Source organism: Natrix helvetica (genome assembly GCF_964273705.1).
Source record: "Natrix helvetica genome assembly, chromosome: 9".
NCBI classification, from domain to species: domain Eukaryota; kingdom Metazoa; phylum Chordata; class Lepidosauria; order Squamata; family Natricidae; genus Natrix; species Natrix helvetica.
The window spans coordinates 27,364,657-27,383,883 of record NC_138560.1 but is presented as its reverse complement, the minus strand read 5'-3'; the positions used below and the strand labels follow the sequence as shown (position 1 = coordinate 27,383,883).

The 19,227-nt window shown below is 47.3% G+C and overlaps 1 protein-coding gene and 1 long non-coding RNA gene across 2 annotated transcripts in view; both read right to left on the bottom strand.

Moving 5' to 3' along the window:
• The window catches only part of LOC309396890 (uncharacterized protein), a 393,556-nt gene that overhangs the window by 132,914 nt on the left and 241,415 nt on the right, over nt 1–19,227 (bottom strand). The gene's annotated exons all lie outside the window — the stretch shown is intronic.
• Nucleotides 724–19,204, bottom strand: LOC309396461. Its single transcript, XR_014176120.1, has 3 exons — nt 18,993–19,204; nt 15,130–15,210; nt 724–1,488 (listed from the first exon to the last, which is right to left on the bottom strand). It is a non-coding gene; the product is annotated as an uncharacterized lncRNA (long non-coding RNA).

The window sequence follows — 19,227 nt, the reverse complement described above, 5'->3', positions numbered from 1 at the left end:
TCTCTCTTACAACCAACTGCAGGAGTGTTGCAGCTGGCCTAACTCACCTATCGCCGCTACTACTGGTTTCCCTGATCTGGGCCAAACTGGCAGCAACCCACCTCTGATCTTTCCCCATCCCACTGGGTCCCGCCTCTTGGGCGTCTTCTACCTCACTCCCCTTACCTCTTCTGAACATCGCTTCCCCAAGGAGAAGCAGCTTCCCTTTCGGCCTCCGAAGCCAGACTTGGCCTGCTCAGCTCCTGGGGATGCTTTCCCAGCCGGCCAGCGATTTATAATAATACAATAATACAATAATACAATAATACAATAATACAATAATACAATAATACAATAATACAATAATACAATAATACAATAATACAATAATACAATAATACAATAATACAATAATACAATAATACAATAATACAATAATACAATAATACAATAATACAATAATACAATAATACAATAATACAATAATACAATAATACAATAATACAATAATACAATAATACAATAATACAATAATACAATAATACAATAATACAATAATACAATAATACAATAATACAATAATACAATAATACAATAATACAATAATACAATAATACAATAATACAATAATACAATTATAAACAGAAATTAACCATCTTCTTTTAAACTTTCCATTTCAATGAGAATTTAAGAAGTTTTAGAAAAATTCTCATTGAAATGGAAAGTTTAAAAGAAGTTGGTTAATTTCCATTTATAAAGGTCACGTGGTGGCGGTGCGTGGGCGGCTGACCAACCCAGCGCTTGGCCAGGGTGGCAGGGCTGTCCTGGAGCATCTCCCAGCTGGGAAGGGGCACCAGGAGAAAGCAGGCAGCCGAAAGCCCAACTCCAGTCTGCAACAGGACATGAAGGAGCGGCCACCCAACAGAACAGGTTGGTGGGCTGGCGGGGACATTGCAAAAGCCTGGAGGCGGCGGGGAGGTGGGGGTAGAGACTGCCCTGGGCACCTGCAATGGGCGGCAACCTGCAAGGGGCGGCAAACTGCCACCTGCAGCTCTCAGAGGAAAGAGGCAGGGAGGCGAGCCCCGGGCCTCATCTCTGCCTCCGTCCTCGAGAACTGGCTTTGGGGATGGCCAGCCTCTCCCGCCACTGCGCCCTTCACTCGCCTTCCACCCAGAGGATCTGCCAGCGGGCCACCTCCCATTTCACCTCTCACAAGACTGGGTGCGGCGGAACATACAGTGAAGATGCATCCATGTCACCACCACCAGCAACAGTGGGGTAGCAGCAGCGGCGGCTGGTCTCTGCTTCTGTGGGCATGGCTGCTTTCTGCTCCCCGTGCTTTGCAGCCTGGCTGGAGATAAGCACCGCTGAAGTGGCACTTCACTTGCTGCAGCTCGGACACCGGGGAGGCAGGAGTAGCACTGTCCGGGTTTGGGGAAAGGCAGCCAGAGCCGGGCTGCCGCAGCTGATCCTCCACTGACCCTAAAGAAGAAGAAGCTCCTCTTCCATCTGAAGGAAGGAAGGAAGGAAGGGAGGGAGGGAGGGAGGGAGGGAGGAGAAAGACACAAGGAAGGAAGAAGAAAGGAAGGAAGGAAAAGGAAGGAAGGAAGGAAGGAAGGAAGGAAGGAAGGAAGGAAGAGGGAGGGAGGGGGAGAGAGACACAAGAAGGAAGGAAGGAAGAGGGAGAGAGTGACACAAGAAAGAAAGAAGGAAGAGGAAGAAAAAGGAAGGAAGGAAAGAAAGAGGGATGGAGAGAGACATAAGAAAGAAGGAAGGAAGTGGGGGAGAGAGAGAGAAGAAAGAAAGAAAGAAAGAAAGAAAGAAAGAAAGAAAGAAAGAAAGAAAGAAAGAAGGAAAAGAAAGGAAAGAGAAAGAGAGGGAGGGAGGGAGAGGGGAGGAAGGAAGGAAGGAAAGAAAGAAAGAAAGAAAGAAAGGGAAAGGAAGGAAAGAAAAAGAAAGAGAACTTATTATCATAATTGAGCCCAAAATTTTGGTTGCTAAGCAAGAGCGTTGTTAAATGAATTTCACATTTTACAAGTTGGTCACACCCACCCAGTCACATGACCACGCTACACCCCCAAAATAGGCCATGCCCACAGAGTAGGTTCTAAAAAAGTTTGAAACCCACCACTGGGCCTGCCACTTGTTACAGAACAAAATAGGATTTCTGGCTTGAGATGCTGCTACCAACTGCTGCTAGGAAGCCTTAGTGAATTCTTTCTTCCTTCTGTGATAAATATTTGTATTGTTTTTTCAGCAACACAAAGTCGTGGATGGAGTGCTCAATTAACAGAATAACAGAGCTGGAAGGGACCTTGGAGGTCTTCTAGTGAAAAGCCCTGCTCAGGCAGGAAGTCCTATACCATTTCAGGCAAATGGTTAATTCTTCTGTCTGCAAATTTCTCCTTAGTTCTATGCTGGATCTCTCCTTGATTAGATTCCATTGACTGTTTCTTGTCTTGCCTTCTGATGCTTTGGTAAATATGTTGACCTCTTCTCTTTGGCAACCCCTTACATATTGGCACACTGCTATCTTGTCATCCCTAGTCCTTCTTTTCACTAGACATACCCGGTTCCTGCAACCGTTCTTCATGGGTTTTAACCTCCAGCCCCCTAATCCTCTTTGTTGCTCTTCTCTGCACTCCTTCTAGAGTCTCCACATCTTTTTTTATATTGTGGCAACCAACAGTTAGGTTCTCTTGATATCATTTGAATCTCCTAATCAGTTCACTCTTGGCCTGGAAACCTTCAACATAAAACAGGGCTGAGAAGGATGAGCCTTGCCGCACATTTCACCTTCTTCCTCCGTATCGGAGTGGAGAGCAGTGGGTAGAGCAGCCAATTAAGTTTGGCAAATGTCTGCAGAAGGGAGTTCCTGGACTATGACTGGAATGAAATTCCAATACTGCTTCTGAAAAAGCCATCTGATATATTTGTTTGCTCTGTCCCTATTTAGCATGGACCAGCCTCTGCTCCAAGTCTGGTTCCAAGGTTACAGTAGGATGTATTTCCAGGAAGGAATTATCAGTTCAGACAACTGTGAAAATATATGGTGGTGGGACCACCCATCCCCCCACACCCTTCCAATGAATTAGGTACCCCTTTTAAGTACAGGTAATCCTCAATTAAGTATCATAATTGGGACTGGGAAGTCCATCATTAAGGGATGTGATAGTCACTAAATGAGGACTACCTGTACACAACACCCACAGCATTGCCTTGGTATTCTAGACAAATTGTCAAAGAAAGCGCAATGCCAAGGTGAGTGGTCCATAGTTTCCTCCACTTCCACCCCCTTTCACGTTGGCTTTTCTTAGGTCCTTCTGCACCTCCCCCGTCTCCAAGTTTTATTACCTCCTGTTTCAGGAATTTTCATCTATCTTGAGCTCCTTTTCCCATCACTTCTCTTGCGATCTTAGTTTCATGTCTCTAGTTTATTAAAATCCACTTTTGATGCCAAGATATTAAATGTGCTTAGTTTCATTTTGCCTTAAAATCAAGAATTCTAGCATGGCCAGATCATTTTCTACCCCTCTGCAGTAATGGTTCATGTTCACATCCTCTTGTCCTCGATAGAGTTAGTACCCTGACCCTAGCTAGCAGACGTCTCACCATGTGGTTAGTAAGGTGGAGGGGGTTGGAATCTACTTAAATTCAAGCCACCTATATAGACTGCTGTAGACAAGCATTCTCCTTCCGTGGCCATTTTGGCTTGGGCTATAGAAGGGATGAGACATCTAACTTCCTCACTTTAGTGGCCAGAGATCTCAGCATTTTTCCTAATGATCTGAATGAAGGGGTTGTGGGGATGATTATCAAATTTGCAGATGATACAAAATTCTAAATGGTGGCTAACAAGTGGTCATTGGGAAAAATACAAATTACTCCTGTATAGGGGGAGAAAAGGGGGGAAGCAAATTACAGGATGGGGGGAGAACAGGCTTGGCAGTGGAAAATGCGAAAAGGATCTGAACATTGAACTTGACCATGATTGAATGATACGATGTAGCTGCTGGAAAAACAAATGATCCCTTATGGTATATTAATTGAAGCATAATTCAGATCACGGGACAGCATTGTCCCATTCTATCTTGGTTAGATTTCCCCTCCCCCACAATAATGTGGCCAGTTCCACGCATGGAATTCTATAAAGAATATTGACAAACTGGAGTCAGTTCAGAGGATGGCTAGGTGGGGGAACTGGAAACCAGATCCTATGAGAAATAATTAAGGGAACTGGACTGGATGGGGGAGACATGATAGCAGACTTCAGCTATCTAAAGGTTTAGCAAACATAGCAGGGAGTAAATTTATTCTCTGTTGACTTGGAGGACAAGTTAGAATTATGAGAAGATTCAGAATAGATGTCTAGAGGGATGTCCTGATGGTAACAGCGTTCAAGTGGTGGAAAAAGCTGCCTCATAGAAAGCAGGAGATTTTCAGAGGGGGGATTGCCACATACTGGGCCAAGAAGTGTGTTTGACTAGACTTCTCTAGGATCTCTTTCAATCTGTTGTTCTACAAGCTTTATGAACAACCACATGATGCGATTGGGTGAAGTCTACCATGCCTGGTTCAAAACCAGAGCTCAGGAAGTTTGGGCACAGAGCTGAGGAGGTTTCTAGCACCAGGAACAGAGGCTGCCTGCCAACCTTTTGACCACAAACGCTGCCACATGTGCTAGCTGTCTCAGTTCCAGCAACTGATTGGGGAGGGGAGAGGGGCTTACTGCTGGGGCCCCTGTTTAGTCTCTGGGAATCAGAATGCAAGGAACCAGTTCAGAGGTTGGCCGTGGGTGGCCCCTCCTTTACCCGTTTGCACCCTTAACCTATGAAGGTCTGAGACTGCCCAAAGATGTTGAACCTGTCCAACCGGTCTGAAAAGGGGTTGTTAGATACTTCCCCCCTCTATTGCAGCTAAACAATAGAAGTCTCCACTCAGGTCCTCTGTTGCCAGCAGGAACAGAGGAGCACCTGATTGGCTGAGAGGCTACCCGATCTAACGCTGGCGACAAGGATGGGATCGGAAGGCAATTAGGCAGAAAAAGAGCAAAGTCCATTGGACAAAAAGAGCCAAATCGTGCGGCAGCATCCGCCCGGAGCGCAGGAAAGGCAACACCGGGGCCATCGCGGATTCCCAGCGAGTTTCGAGTACCCAGAAAGATCGGGATGGCCACCTACAGCCAACCGCCTCCGTTCAACCCAGCCACAGATGACTGGGACTGTACTTATTGAGATTCAAAGTCTTCCTAGAGGCAAATAATCTAGGCGGCATTCAGGAAGTTCTGAAGAAAAACCTATTCCTGGGTTACTACAGGCCTGCAGCCTTGGAAACGGCAAAGAACCTTTCCGAGCAGGTACCCCTGCACGCCGTCTCGTGATCCGCGCTACAAGCAATGCTGAAAACTCAATACACGCCAAAGCCATTGAAGTACGTTCGCCGATACCAATTTAATACACAGAACCAGAAGGAAGGCGAGTCCATAAATGAGTACGTGGCAGCCCTCCGGAAAGCCACAGCCCACTGCGAGTTCCATGAGCTGGGCGATCTACTCCTAGATCAGATAATACTGGGAGTCCGAGATCGGAGTCTACAGACGAGACTCCTGGCCAGATCCAACCTCTCCCTACAAATCGCACTCAACGAGGCGAGGGCGGTAGAATCGGCAAACAAGTCTGTGAAGACCCTCCAGTGCCACAATGCAGAGATGGGAGCGCCCAAGAACGCCTGAGTCCACCGTGAAACCATGGAACCCGAGACCTCCGAGAGTGAGGAGGAAGACAGCCATCGCATGCACAGTAGCCGAACGATGCCGGCATGAAAATTCAAGCCACAAAATCTGCCCTGCACCAGCTGCTGAAGGGATGACATCAGATCATCCTGCTGTTTCCAAGACGCGACATGCCAGCAGTGCAAACAGAAGGGGCACATCGCCAGGGTGTGCTGCAGCAAATTCCCCACAGTCTCCAGTCGACCTGTGAGGACGGAGAAAGGTCCGGGCCGAAGGCAACATACCAACCAGAGGTACCCCAGGAGGGCGGAGGCTGACGACAGGATCACCAACCTCACGTCGACCAGACGAGGCCACCCAGATCGCACCAAAGAGACACACATTACTGTTCCGGTGAGGCACATCCAAACAAGTCGATCCAAGAAGCTAAAGATCACCGTATTCATTGAGGACGCCCCCTGCAAGATGGAGATCGACACTGGGTCGTCCTTAACGATAATCTCATGGGCAGTACTAAAGCAAACGGTGCCGTCTATCCAAAAGAAGGACCTCCGAAGCCCAGATGTCCACCTTCACGACTATCAAGGCAACCTGGTTCCCCTCATTGGCCAAGGCACATTCAGGGTGCGCTACAAGATGATCAGCAATAACCTACACGCGATCGTAGTCAGGGACAACTTGCAAAGCCTTTTTGGACTGGACTGGTTTCAGTCTTTGGGGATGGTCATGGCCAAAGTCAACGCCGTGGTCAAGCAGCAGACCGGAGAAGGACCAGCCGTTGCTGCCACCGGGAGCGCTGCCAAAACCATATTTAAGGACTTTGAGGACGTTTTCACCTCCGGTCAGGGTGAGTACTAGGGGGACCCAATTTCCTTTAGCTTAGACCCTAGCATAGCTCCAATTCGACTTACGCCCAGGAGAGTACCTTTCGCTCTCCGACCAAAAATTGACAGAGAAATCGATAAACTGGTAAGCCAGGGCATCCTCAAACCAATCGATCACGCCCGCTGGGAAATGCCAATCGTGACCCCCATTAAGCCCGACGGGTCTATCAGAATATGCGCTGACTATAAATGCACAATCAACAAAGGATTGCAACAAAATGCATACCTGGTACCGGTAGTACCACATCTGTTACACTCCCTCGGTCCGGGAAATATTTTTGCAAAACTAGATTTGAGGCAGGCGTACCAGCAGCTGCCAGTAGATGGCGCTACTGCAGAGGCCCAAACCATTGTGACGCATAGGGGGCTATTCAAATGTAACCGCCTGCAATTCGGAGTTAGCATCACCCCTGGACTGTTCCAAAGTATCATGGAACGCCTTTTGCAGGGGATACCCTGAGTTGTCTCCTATTTCAACGACATACTGGCATCAGCCGCAAACGAAGCGCAACTTTTAAAATGAGTATGCGCCATCCTAAGCAGAATCAGAGACAAGGGCCTCCGTCTCTCGCCGCCCATCTGCACATCATCAAGATGAAGAGCGAGAGGCAGAATTCCAGATTTTGCTTGTGGAGTCTGGGGGCGAAATGGCAGAATAGTTTGGGTGTAGCCAGTCTAAGTGGGATCTTAGCGGGCGACCCATTAGAAGCTCAGAAGGGCTTCTCCCAGTGGTGGCACTGGGTGTGATATGTTGAATTAAGAGGTAATAGTCAACCCGTGTTGCCAATCTCCCGGGCCCATCCTAGAGAGGGCCTCTTTTGCAGATCGCACCATACGTGCCACCTGGCCATTGGAAGCCGGATGGAATGGTGCGACCAGGGCATGCTGAATTCCCTGGGCTGCTAGGAAGGTCTCGAAGGGCATGGCCAGGAATTGGGGGGTGTTGTCTGAGACCAAGACATCGGGCAGGCCGTGCGTGGAGAAACGTCTCCGTAGTACCTTTATGACTGCCTCTGCCATTGTGGATGTCATCAAGACTACCCCTAACCACTTCGAGTAGGCGTCCACAACTACTAAGAACGTTTGTCCGTGAACTGGGCCAGCGAAGTCTATATGCACCCTAGACCACGGTGCTTGAGGACGCTCCCACTCCTTAGCGGGCACCTCTGGGGGAGCAGGTCTGGACTCCTGCATGGTGTGCAGGTAGCCACCCATTCTTCTATCTCCCTGTCCATGTTAGGCCACCATACGTAACTCCTTGCCAGGGACTTCATCCTGACAATCCCTGGGTGCCCTACATATAAAGCTTCAAATACTGCAATGCACAGTTTGGGTGGAACAACGACCCAGTCCTCCCACAGTAGGCAACCATTCACAACAGACACTTCGTCATGTTTACAAAAATACATTTTGAACTCAGACCCCACAGGCCCCTTGGGCCACCCCCTGCCCCTAGTTCATAATTTGTTTAACAGTGGAGTCTTTGGTGGAGTAGTGGGCCACATCGCTAGACGAGATAGGACCAGTCTCCAAACAGTCAATCAGTAAGACTGTTGTCTCAGGTGTAGGGTCAGTGAGGATTTCAGGCAATGGGCAGTGACTCAATGCGTCTGCATGTCCCAAGGTCACGCCAGGTCGGTGCACCAGCCAGTAGGAATAAGCAGCCAAGAAAATAGTCCACCTTGTCATACGTGGTGAAAGTGACACCGGAGTTGGCCTGTCCCCAACCAGCAAGCCCAAAAGTGGCTTGTGACTGGTAATGAGTTCAAAATCCCACCTATAGAGGTATTCGTGAAATCTTTTTACCCCAACCACAGCAGCCAAGGCTTCACAGTCCAACTCGCTATAGTTCCTTTCTGCGGCAGGGGGAGAGGAAGCTGAAGAGCAGACAACAGGCCTTAGCTTTGGGGAGAAGGCAAAGGTACTGGTGCCTCTCCCCTCCCAGCCTCCCTCCCTGGGTGCTGTCTCCCTGGCTAACCCACCCGCATCAAAATCACACCAAAGGGTCTTGCTGGGACATCAATTATCTTGAAAAGCAAGAGAATACATTAAAGGAGACATTTTACAAAATCTGACTAGGTGATATTTAAACAAAGTTATAAGTAAAATGAAGAAAGTTTATTTTAGGAGCTATTGGAACTGTCAGAAATAATTTTGTGGGAATTAATGGGCAGTACGAATGAAAAAAAATGGGTTATGAAATTTTACATGACCTTCTGGTTTTCATCCTTAATCGCAACACTGAGGTAATGGAAAGAGTTGGCTTTTTATATGATAACCACAGCTGGAAAAACAAAAAATAAAAATTGCAGAGAAAATAATAATTACATAAGATGTAGATTTGCTACATTGACTGCATTAATATGTTAAGTGAGACAGAAATAAAAAAGACAGAAGAATAAGTTACAGAAAACAATATGATTTCTTGATTTTTGTCGAGATAATTTAATGCATTTATTTATTTATTAAACTTGTATGCCACTCATCTTACCAAAGGTAACTCTTTCATTTACCCAGCATTGTTTTCATGGCCTTGTAAACAGAGATAAACTTGAATTTTGATATTCATTTGTTTCTGTGATTTATAAAATATGTTTATAAGATATATGGTCAATGAAACTTACTAATATAAATGTGTCCTTTTCTTTGAAACCCTTATAAATGCATATTTTTATGCTCCTGTTTAGGAGTTGATGATTTAAAGTTTTCTTTCTTCATGAGAAGCAAACATAATTAATAAGGGCATTCCCAGTCCTGAAACATTACTGAAACCCACAATTCCTTGCCTGTATTTTATAACCCATGGAACGAGAGATTTTCTAGTTTCCCTTTTCCACAAGATTTCATGGCTTCAAAGGAAGCCACAGCAGGCCTGGCTGTTCTTTTAGCCGTGGACTGAACCATAGTCTTCTTTTGAAAGATTTTTCACTTTCTCACGCTGGCTATAGCCCTGGGACTCCGGGTGCTGGTCGCAGAGATCAGCTGGAAGCTGCCACCTCCTTTACACCCTGTATGCCTTTTAAGTGGGCTGCCAAGGAAGAGGAAATCATCCACACCTCTGCTTATGAGGAGTTGGCTTCACCCTTGTGCAGGAGTCTGGGCAATGGCATCATTTAAAGTGCATATCTGGAGAAGGGGATGCTGGGAAAAGGCCATCTGCTTTGTGCTCCAAACTCTGCCCTTCAGGAGCCTTTTCCCTTCAGGTGATTCCCGACACCATTTCAGAAATCTGAAACATGAAAGCTTTTATACTGTTTAACTCTTCCCTTCTCACCACTTATCTTAGAATATACAAGGTTGGAGGTCTTGTAGTCTAGCCCCTTGCTCAAGCAGGAGACTCCATCCCAGGGGTGTCAAATTGGCGGCCCGTGGGCTGGATGCATCACAAGCAGGCCACACCCACCTTAGCTCTGGGAAGGGGAAAAACATCAGAAAACATCACATGAGAGCAATCTGATGTGGCGAGTTTGACACTCGTGCTCTGTACCATTCCAGAAAAATGACTGTCCAATCTCTTCTTAAAAACCTCCAGTGATGGAGAACCCACAACTTCTTGAGACAAGATGTTCCACTGATTTATTGTTCTTGCTGTCAGGAAATTTCTCTTATAACTCTTATGTTTTTTTGTTCTCCTATTTCACTCTGGATGGCACTCTCTCAACTTCTCTTAAGAACCAGCTTTAAACCAATGGGCTTAGTTGCTGATCACAAACAAGACTCAATTTTGAGCATGTAAGGAGAAATTTTCTGACTGTAAGCAAGACATACAGCAAGAGTTGAGTGTGGATGGTATCTTCTATCCTCTGAGAAGAAAACACAGGTATTCTAGCTTACCATTCTGATATGAAATGAAAGAAAATGGATGTTCCTGGCCCATCTAAGATGGTAATTCGAGAGGGACTTGCCAAGACTTGCCAGGTGAACTGCAGGGAGTAGACTTCCAAATAGACTTAGAAAGGTCTGTATTCTAAACTGTCTTTGCCAGATCACATTTGATGTGGCTGACTCTAAATAGTTTTTGAGCTGAACTATCTGCTTACATTCCTGGAATATTAGATATAGACCTCAAGTCCCCCCAAAAAGGCCATGATCCATGTCTAATTGATTGATTGGCTGGATACGACTGTGATTGTGCTTTTTGCCTGCCCCTCACACACACACACACACAGCATCTCTCTGTCCTGAACTTGCCCCATTTTCTGGCATATGGTCTGTCATTCTGCTCGATGACCAACTACAGCCTTCAGCCCCCCAAATAGGCTGTTTTAGATTCATGATGCTAGATGGATTTCTCAAGTCCATCTCATGAGGACCTCAAAGACAGACATAAAAGTAACAAAGGCTCCATTTCTATAGGACAGAAATTATTTCACTTTTCATATGTTCAATCTTGCACTCTGCAGCCATTTGTTTTTGTTTTAATTTCCTGTTATTTCCATCGGAAGTGTGTGTTCTCTCAACCCTAAACCCCCGCAATGCTCTACCTTCAGAATGCAAAGGAAGACTGGCTGGAGGCAAGGAAGGAGGCAGCTGCCTGTTCTGGCCTCGTCCAGAGATGTGGCTTCCTCTTGATCCCCAGAGGCACAGGACTGCGTGGGGCAGGGTGGCAGGCCTCTCACTTTCCCAGATGAAAATGATGCAAATCTCGTTCTTTGCCCAGCAGATTGGAACTGGCTCTCAGCCAGCCACCGCCGCCGCCGCCACCAAGGAAAGCTGCTTCTCACAAAATTGCAGCAAGAGCAGCCAAGCAACTCATTGTGGGCGAGTCCAGGCTGGAAGAAATCATCCTCAGGGCCTCGTTGACAAAAGTGGGAGGTAGTGAAATGCAATTGGAACAAGACAAGTTGTGGAGGAGATTGTGGCTCCAGCAAGACGGGTTTAGGGAGTGCTGGACCTTGGCCAAGGAGGCGCTTGCAACACACAACTTTGGGAGACAAAGCAAAGTGGACTTGCTGGATAAGGACTTGGTCACTGTCAAAGGCTCCTGCCCTGCTTCTGCAGCCCCATCATGAAAGATCCCTGGTCTCTGATGGAAAGTGTCACAGATTGCAAAACACACATTCATTGATGTCTTTTTAAATGTAGTTTGCGGTGAATGATCAGTCCATCAATAGCAGAGCAACACACCAAATGGTGAGACATTCAGAAGCACCCTTGTCACGTTCATTCTTCTTTGGAGGACCAAAAGCCGAGCAAATGAGAAGCGTCTCTTACTAGTCAATTAAACAAGTACCGGCAGAGCAGAAGTGGGAGCCAATGGAACTCCTACTACTGATCTATCTACAGGCAAACCTGTTCTTATCTTCAGCTTCCCTAACTTCTCCATGAATGTTTTTTAACACAGAACCAAGATAAAAGAACAGGCTAGTCTAGATCCCACACAGTGCCCAAAGCACAGTAATGATGTGACGGGGAGAAATAACGCAACCAAACAGCGATAGCTGCCCCACTTACAGAAGAAGGTTTTCTTCAAGTTAAGTTGAAGCTTTGGAGGCTTCATGGACACATTCAAGGCTATAGTATGGAAAGACTTCCCACTTACTTCCAGGATTCTTTGTTCAGATTTGCCAGCTAATCTACAACCCTGGGACTCTGATGAACTCCAAAATAAACAGCCAAAGTCCATTTATTTCAGAGTTCAAAGTAGAATATACAATAGAAAATCATTAATTTATGAAGGAATAACTCTGGAATTTCAAATCAAGCTACAAACCAAAGAAGTTTTGACAATTTAATTATGCTACAATTTTATGGTAAAATGAGGTGCAGGCTAAACTCTAGCAACTGAAATTAGGACCTAAATGGATTAGGGTCTTCCTCTAAATGGCATAACTCATATGGCTGGGGTGGTGCTACCAGTCTTGGTGAAATGCTTGGTGTCCCAAGTCCTGCCCTCTGTACCAGGCAGGAACCCAAGCAAAAGTCGGGCATCTGATGAAGGGGACCAGCCCTTCTCTGAAAAGCATTCCCCCTCTCCTTACTGCTCCTTACTGTCATGAATATTTTGAAACATCCAATTGGAATCTGCCTTCTGCTACATTAAGCCAACTAACAACAACAACAAAATCAGAATGAACTTAATTAATTAAGAAAATTTAAAAGAGAGAAATGCAAAATTCTTTAATTAGGAAACATAAATCATTGGCTTAAGGAAAAAAAGATCTTAGGGGAGTAGGTGATTGCCATCATAGTAGTGTGAGTTAGTGTGCATGTGTGGGTGTGTACATACATGCACATGTGCATAATTTTAGATTCAATCTACCAGGAAGAGATACTTTTTCATGCTCAGATCCCACCGTGAATGAGCTGCATAGTTCCAATCACAATGTTTCAAGAATGTTTGAAAAGAGCAGCAAAAAAGATCAGGTGAGCAGAAATAGTCTCCCAATGAGTTAGGGTTAGGGTTAAAAAAAACTGTGTTCAGCTTTAATTGCCTTCTTCAAATCCTTAATAAGTTGCCACAGGGAAAGGAAGTGCAACTCAAAAACAGTCACTGGGAGAGGGGCCTTGGAGTCCTAGTGAACGATCACTTAAACAGGTGTATAAACAGAGGCATAGAATCAAAATCACTGGAAGTATTAGTACCACTTTATAAAGCTTTAGTAAGGCCACAGCTGGTGACATGATAGCAATATTCCAGTGTTTGAGGGGCTGCCACCAAGAGGAGGGGGTTAACTTATTTTCCAAAGCACCAGAAGGCAAGATGGAAACTAATCAAGGAGAGAAGCAACCTGGAATTAAGGAGGAATTTCCTGCAGTGAAGACAGTTAACCAGGGGAACAGAAATTGCCTTCAGAGGTTGTGGGTGCTTCACCACTGGAGGTTTTTAAGAAGAGACTGGACAGTTACTTGTCTGAAATGGTATGTAGGCCAAATTAGGATGATTAGTTTCAGGTTCAGTATCTTCTGGGAACTCGGCAATGGCTGTAGCACATTCAGTGAACCAGGCCATAGTATTAACAGATCCCACATATGAAGACATAGGTTAGAGTTAGACAGAGTTTGCAGCTGCTGCCCTAGGATCTCTGTGAGAAGGCAGTGCAAAGGCCTGCCAGGATCCCTTGTCCACAAAGAAGCCCAATGAAGCCCTCATTAGGCAACTTCAGCCTCAGCTTCAGGAGGGGGTGAAAGCATCGCCTACCCAGGTGCTTCAGCCTCTGCTGAATTGCTTTGGAGTCTCTGCAGAAGAGCTCCCCTTGGGCTGTACGGGTACTCCTCACCAGTGGGAGGGGGGTTTCATTCAGCACATCACCAGCCTATAGGAGGGAACTGCAGTGGGAAATGAGGTTCCTGCTGCAGCTTTTTCTGGCTGCTATTTCTGCCCCACTTTCCCCTCCCTATCTGAGCATCTTCCAGTTAAAAGAGCATAAAATAAAACAAAAAACATTTGAGAAACAGCAAGAAAGGCAGTTTGGCTCTCGGATAATCTACCCCTTTCCTTTATAGGCCTCAAGCAGGGCATCTTTTGCAGGTCCTGCTCTGAACACTTTTCAACATAGAATCAAAAAAATCTAGGGCTTCTAGTCAACCCCCCCTGCCCAAGCAGGAGTCCTTATACTATCCCACACAAATGAATGTTCTAATCTTTTTTTGAATACCTGCCACAATGGAGCAGCCACTAATCCAGAAGACAATGCTCCACTGATAAATCATTCTCCCTGTCAGGAAATTTCTCCTTAGTTTTAGGTTGGTTCTCTTTTTAACAAGCTTCCATTCATTGCTTCTTCAGGTGGTTTAGAGAGCCCCCTCTTCTCTGTGACAGCTCCTCACGTACTGGAGGACAGTTATCACCCCCCCAACCTTTCTCTAGGATAGGATAGACATACCTAGTTCCCTTAGCCACTAATCATTTGGTTTAGCCTCTAGACCCTCTTCACCTTTGTTGTTCTTCTCTGCACTTTTCTTAGGGTCACAGCATTTTTTTATATCTTGGCAACCAGAACTGGATGCAGCATTCCAAGTATAGCCCCGTTAGTGCAGTATAAAGTGGCACTATCACTTCCCATGATTTTGATGCTTTCCCTCTGTTAATGCAGCCAAGGACTCCATGGGCTTTTTTTGGCAGTTGCAGCACATTGCTGGCTCATATGTAGATGATGGTCTTCTAGATGGGACACCTAGATCCCTCTCATGGTTACTACTGTTGAGCCAGGGTGGTACATATTCTATACCTGTGGGTTTGATTTTGCTTGCCTAAGTGTAAAACCTTACTTTTCTCACCAATCAATTGCTTTTTGTTGGGTAGGGTCCAATGCTCAAGTCTGTCAAGATCCTTCTGAATCTATCTTCCAGAGTTTAAATGTAAATTCCAAATGTCAAAATAAATTCTGCTTTTCCTATGCCCAGACTGATGTTGATGGAAGGGCTTAAAACTTGCTTCTTTACCCTGAAAACAAACTCACAACGCTACAAAGAAGCATTTTGAAATGTTCCACTTTGTGCAGACTTTTTTTCTTCAGTAGGGTTGTTTTTGGTAGACCAACCACAACATGGTTAAATAGTCCCTCCCTTTCAAAGATCTCACCAAGTACTTACAACATCACCAGGATGGTGTGATCCCCCGTTTTAGCCCTGCCAGAAGGAGGTTGGCTGTGTCTCTTCTCTTCTGCAGACTATCTGCAAAACACAGAGGAGAGCAAAAGCCAGGATAAGGCATAAGAATCAAGCTGGTTGTGTTTCACCACCACCATCAGTCTCTACAAGTAGGCACAAGGCAGTTAAAAAGCAAAAAAAAAAAAAAACACAAGGAGAATTATTATTAGAGTTTGTTATACAATCACCCAGAAATTTAGGCTGGATTTGGCATTTTTATCCACTGATCGCATCCTTCCCAAGAACCTGATATAGACAGTTGTTCCATGAAAGGTACCATCACAAAATATAAGCTGTTCTGAATAAACTTGCCTTTTGCAATTGATGGATGGGAATTTATCAATGCCAATGGGGTTCCAGTGGTTGTTCACAGCAATGTGAACTCAGAGGTGTGTATTTCTTAGCTGCTGTTGGCCTTTATACATATCTAATAGTTCTTTCCAAGAATCTAGATGTCCTGATGTATCAGCACAGTCAAACAATGTGGTCTTTTGCAATTGACAAATGGAAATGTTGTCAGGGTACAGATTTTTAAAGCACCATCCAAGACCTTTTCAGTGTGGCACCCAGAATGGTGATAACCACTGGGACCGCCACAGTCAATTTACGCCACAAACTTACAACTTCAATTTCAATCTCAATACTTTATGGCTTTCTCCAATTCTTTTCTCTTCTATCCTACCATCTCCTGGCATTGCCACATTCATTATCCACAATTTCTTTTTTTTCAACCACAGTTAAATCTGATGTGTATGTACCAAGTCTTTATCAGTTTATTCATCTGTTTATCGGGTGTTATAGTTATCAGACAGATGTTTAGACTGAATGGCACCTATAAATTCCTTCCGATTTAGCTTTATTACAGTCACCTATTCCCAATGATTGTAGATGACTTGCCACATATCAAATATAGAATTAAAACTATTTAAAACATAAAAGCCAAGACAAAAAACAGACCTAACAGTGAAAACAGGGGCTCCACAACAGGGAACAGAGCTCCCTCTTCCAGGGCCCAAGAGAACAGGTACACAGCATTTGCAACAGAGAAAGCACAAGATGACAATTTAACTGATGGCACCAAGGGCACAGCCCCTCTGTCCGAGTTTTCCAGGCGAGCCAAAATAACTGGATACAGGTTGCCAAACAGATAATCAAGCCCTATGCGAAGACTTTATAGGTGACAAGCAGCACTTTGAACGGTACCCAATTGTACAGTTGTACAGAACTGTAGCCAACTGACAGCCAATGCAGCTTATATTCCAGTGATGACATGGGCACACTGAGTAGTACCCATTACTGCTTGGGACGCTGTATTCTGCATCAACTGTCATTTCTGGTTGATCTTCAAGGACAGCCCCATATAGAGCATATTGCAGGAGTCCACCCAGGAAATAACAAGGATGCAGTTGCCTCAAGGTCAAGGAACGGGTGAAATGGTACACAAAAGGGACCTGCACAAAGTCCACATCTACCACATGCTCATCAAGCTGCAGGTCCAGGACTGCCGAGCTGTGCTAGGGAACATGGAATCCCATCCAGGACTGTGTTGTGCAGCTTGGTAGGGTTCACCCCAACACATACACAGCACATACACACACAGAGAGGGAGGGAGAGAGAGAGAGAATTCATTCATTGACAAATTTAGGTGTTCTGCATGCAAAGGCTGACTTGCTGGGACAATCCTTGGAGTGGGTCTCTGTGAGTCAGCACAAAACAGTGGCATGAAATGAGCTGCCCCCAATGCCAACCCCTCTGGGGGTGGAATTGCACCTCTTCCTAGGAACTGTGGGGGGTGGGGCTGACAGGCCAGTGGTGGGAAAGGCTCCATTGTGGCTGAGTTGCCCCTCCCTTCCTCTGTCACTGGGAAGCAGGCATGGCATCCACCAATGGGGCCCCAGCAGGGAAGGTTTCATGGACTCCCAGAGAACTAAGCTTAAAATCCAACCAAGAAGTGACCTTATAGGGATGTTACATTCATGCCCTGGAGATAAGCTGAAGCAGGAGGATGAAATGTGAGCATGGGGATGCTAAAGAAGACTGCAAGGGAGGGAGAAGGGGGTCAGGGGGGACTCCCTTCCTTGCTATCTGTGCCCTTCATCCCTAATGTTGCCTCACACACACACACACACACACACACACACACACACGTTTCAAGTGCCCAGCGCTGTCTACCAACACCATAACTTGCTTTTTGTGTACCAATGATTGTAAGGAAAGATTATAAAGAATCACAACAAATAGATAAAGGGATAAAATATAATCCTTAAATCTTAGCTTTGACACGAGGAAAGTCTCAAACCTACCGACCAAGCAGCACGCTGGATCAACCATAAGTTTTTTTTTGGGGGGGGGGGGGCTGACGCTGAAAACCCCATCCCTCCAATCGGAGTTCGTCATCTTGCAGTCCAAACCGGACACTTCTATCGCTTTTTCCGGAGAATGAACAACCGTTAGCCCTTCTGAAGGACCGGAGCGGTGACGGAGTAGCCCGTAGCTGTTCTGGAACAAGGGCAAAGCCTTCGCCCCGCACCCGCGGGTAGCCCAGGCTTCGGGGACTGGAGCTGTTCGGGGGCGCCTCAGCGAGCGCTGCTGGGAGCCTCTGCGCGGAGTTGGCGCCAGACGGGCAGGAGGGCGGATGGGCAGCAACTCCCTTGGCTGCAGCATCCCCGGAACAAGCGGAGCGGAGCTTTCCTCGCCGGGCAGTGAGGCCAAAGCCGGCTGGTTCGGCCGGTTTCGGCTGCGCTTCTGCCGAGGCCGGGGGCTGCAACAGCCCCTTTCACGTCGACCGCGGAAAGTTTTTCCCGTTGGCCAGGCCTTGGAGCGCCCAGCGGAATTAGTGCTCGTCAGCGGTCCAGAAACGCCGGCCGGCAGCAGCAAGCGCCGCCGAGCCCGAGGAGGGCGGGAACGGGGGAATCGGCACACTCCTCGCCACTCGCGGCGGGTGGGGTTGCCATCCAGTGGCTTAAGGCCAGAAAAATATGGGGGGGGGTTCCTCGCTGCCCGAGGAGCCCTTTGCGCGCCAACAACGCCTGCGGTGGCGGCGGCGGCGGCGGCGGCGTCGAGCAACGGCAGCTGCTCCGAGAGGCAGTTCGGACTGTCCCCGAATGGCGCTGAGAGTTGTTCCGGACAAACGGCTGTCCGGTCTCTTCTTGAAACCCTCCAGTAATGGAGCCCCCACAACTTCTGGGGGCAATTTCCGTTCCAGCGATTGTTGTCATTGTCCTGAAATTCGGCGGGGCGTTTGGATCTCCCGCCCTCCAGCGCTGCCGGGGGAGACTTCCAGAGGGAGAACCCGAATAGCTTCAGCAACCCATTCGGAAGTCCCGCGCTCACCGATTCGGCGGAATCGGAAAACCCGAGAAGGGACCGCGGTCATCTGAATAGAGGCAACCGCTAACCGCCGGCCAGAAGCGGAAGAGGAGTCCGGGCCAGGGACGAAGCCGGTGACCAGAAGGAAGCCCTTGGTCCCGCGATGCTCGGGCTCCCTTGGCCTTAGCGACGAAGCTGCAGCGGCCGGGAAGGCGTCAAGGGGGAGTCAGGGAAATGTGTATGCGGGGAAGTGGAGCCGCCGGCGGAGGCACCCCGCGGTGCTGCTCAAGCTGCGAGATCAGCCGCCAAAGCGACTTCCAGCGCCCGCGATTTGGCTCGGGAGTGGGCCGAGCGCGCAACGCCCCCTTCGGAAAAAGGAGAACCTTGCGGGGCGCGCAACTTCAACGGCTGCGCACAAACAGTTAGGGGCGCAGCTCCTCCTGTGGCCCGGAGAAACGAGCCGGGGTCATTCCTCGTTTTGCCGCCTATGGACTTACCTGGGTTGACGCCGGGGGGCTCACGCTCCCGGTTCTCCGAATTGGAGTAGCGAAGGCGACAAGGGGCCCGCAGAAGGGAGCCACGTAGGGCCCTGCGCCGGCAAAAGTCCACTTGCGCCCTCCCGTCTCCTCCAGCAACAGCGGGCGCGCTTCTTCCCTTCCGCCCACGCGCTGAGTGCCGGAGCTCCACGAAAGAAGCACCTCCCGCCCCAATCAGGATCGCCCTCCCTGCGCA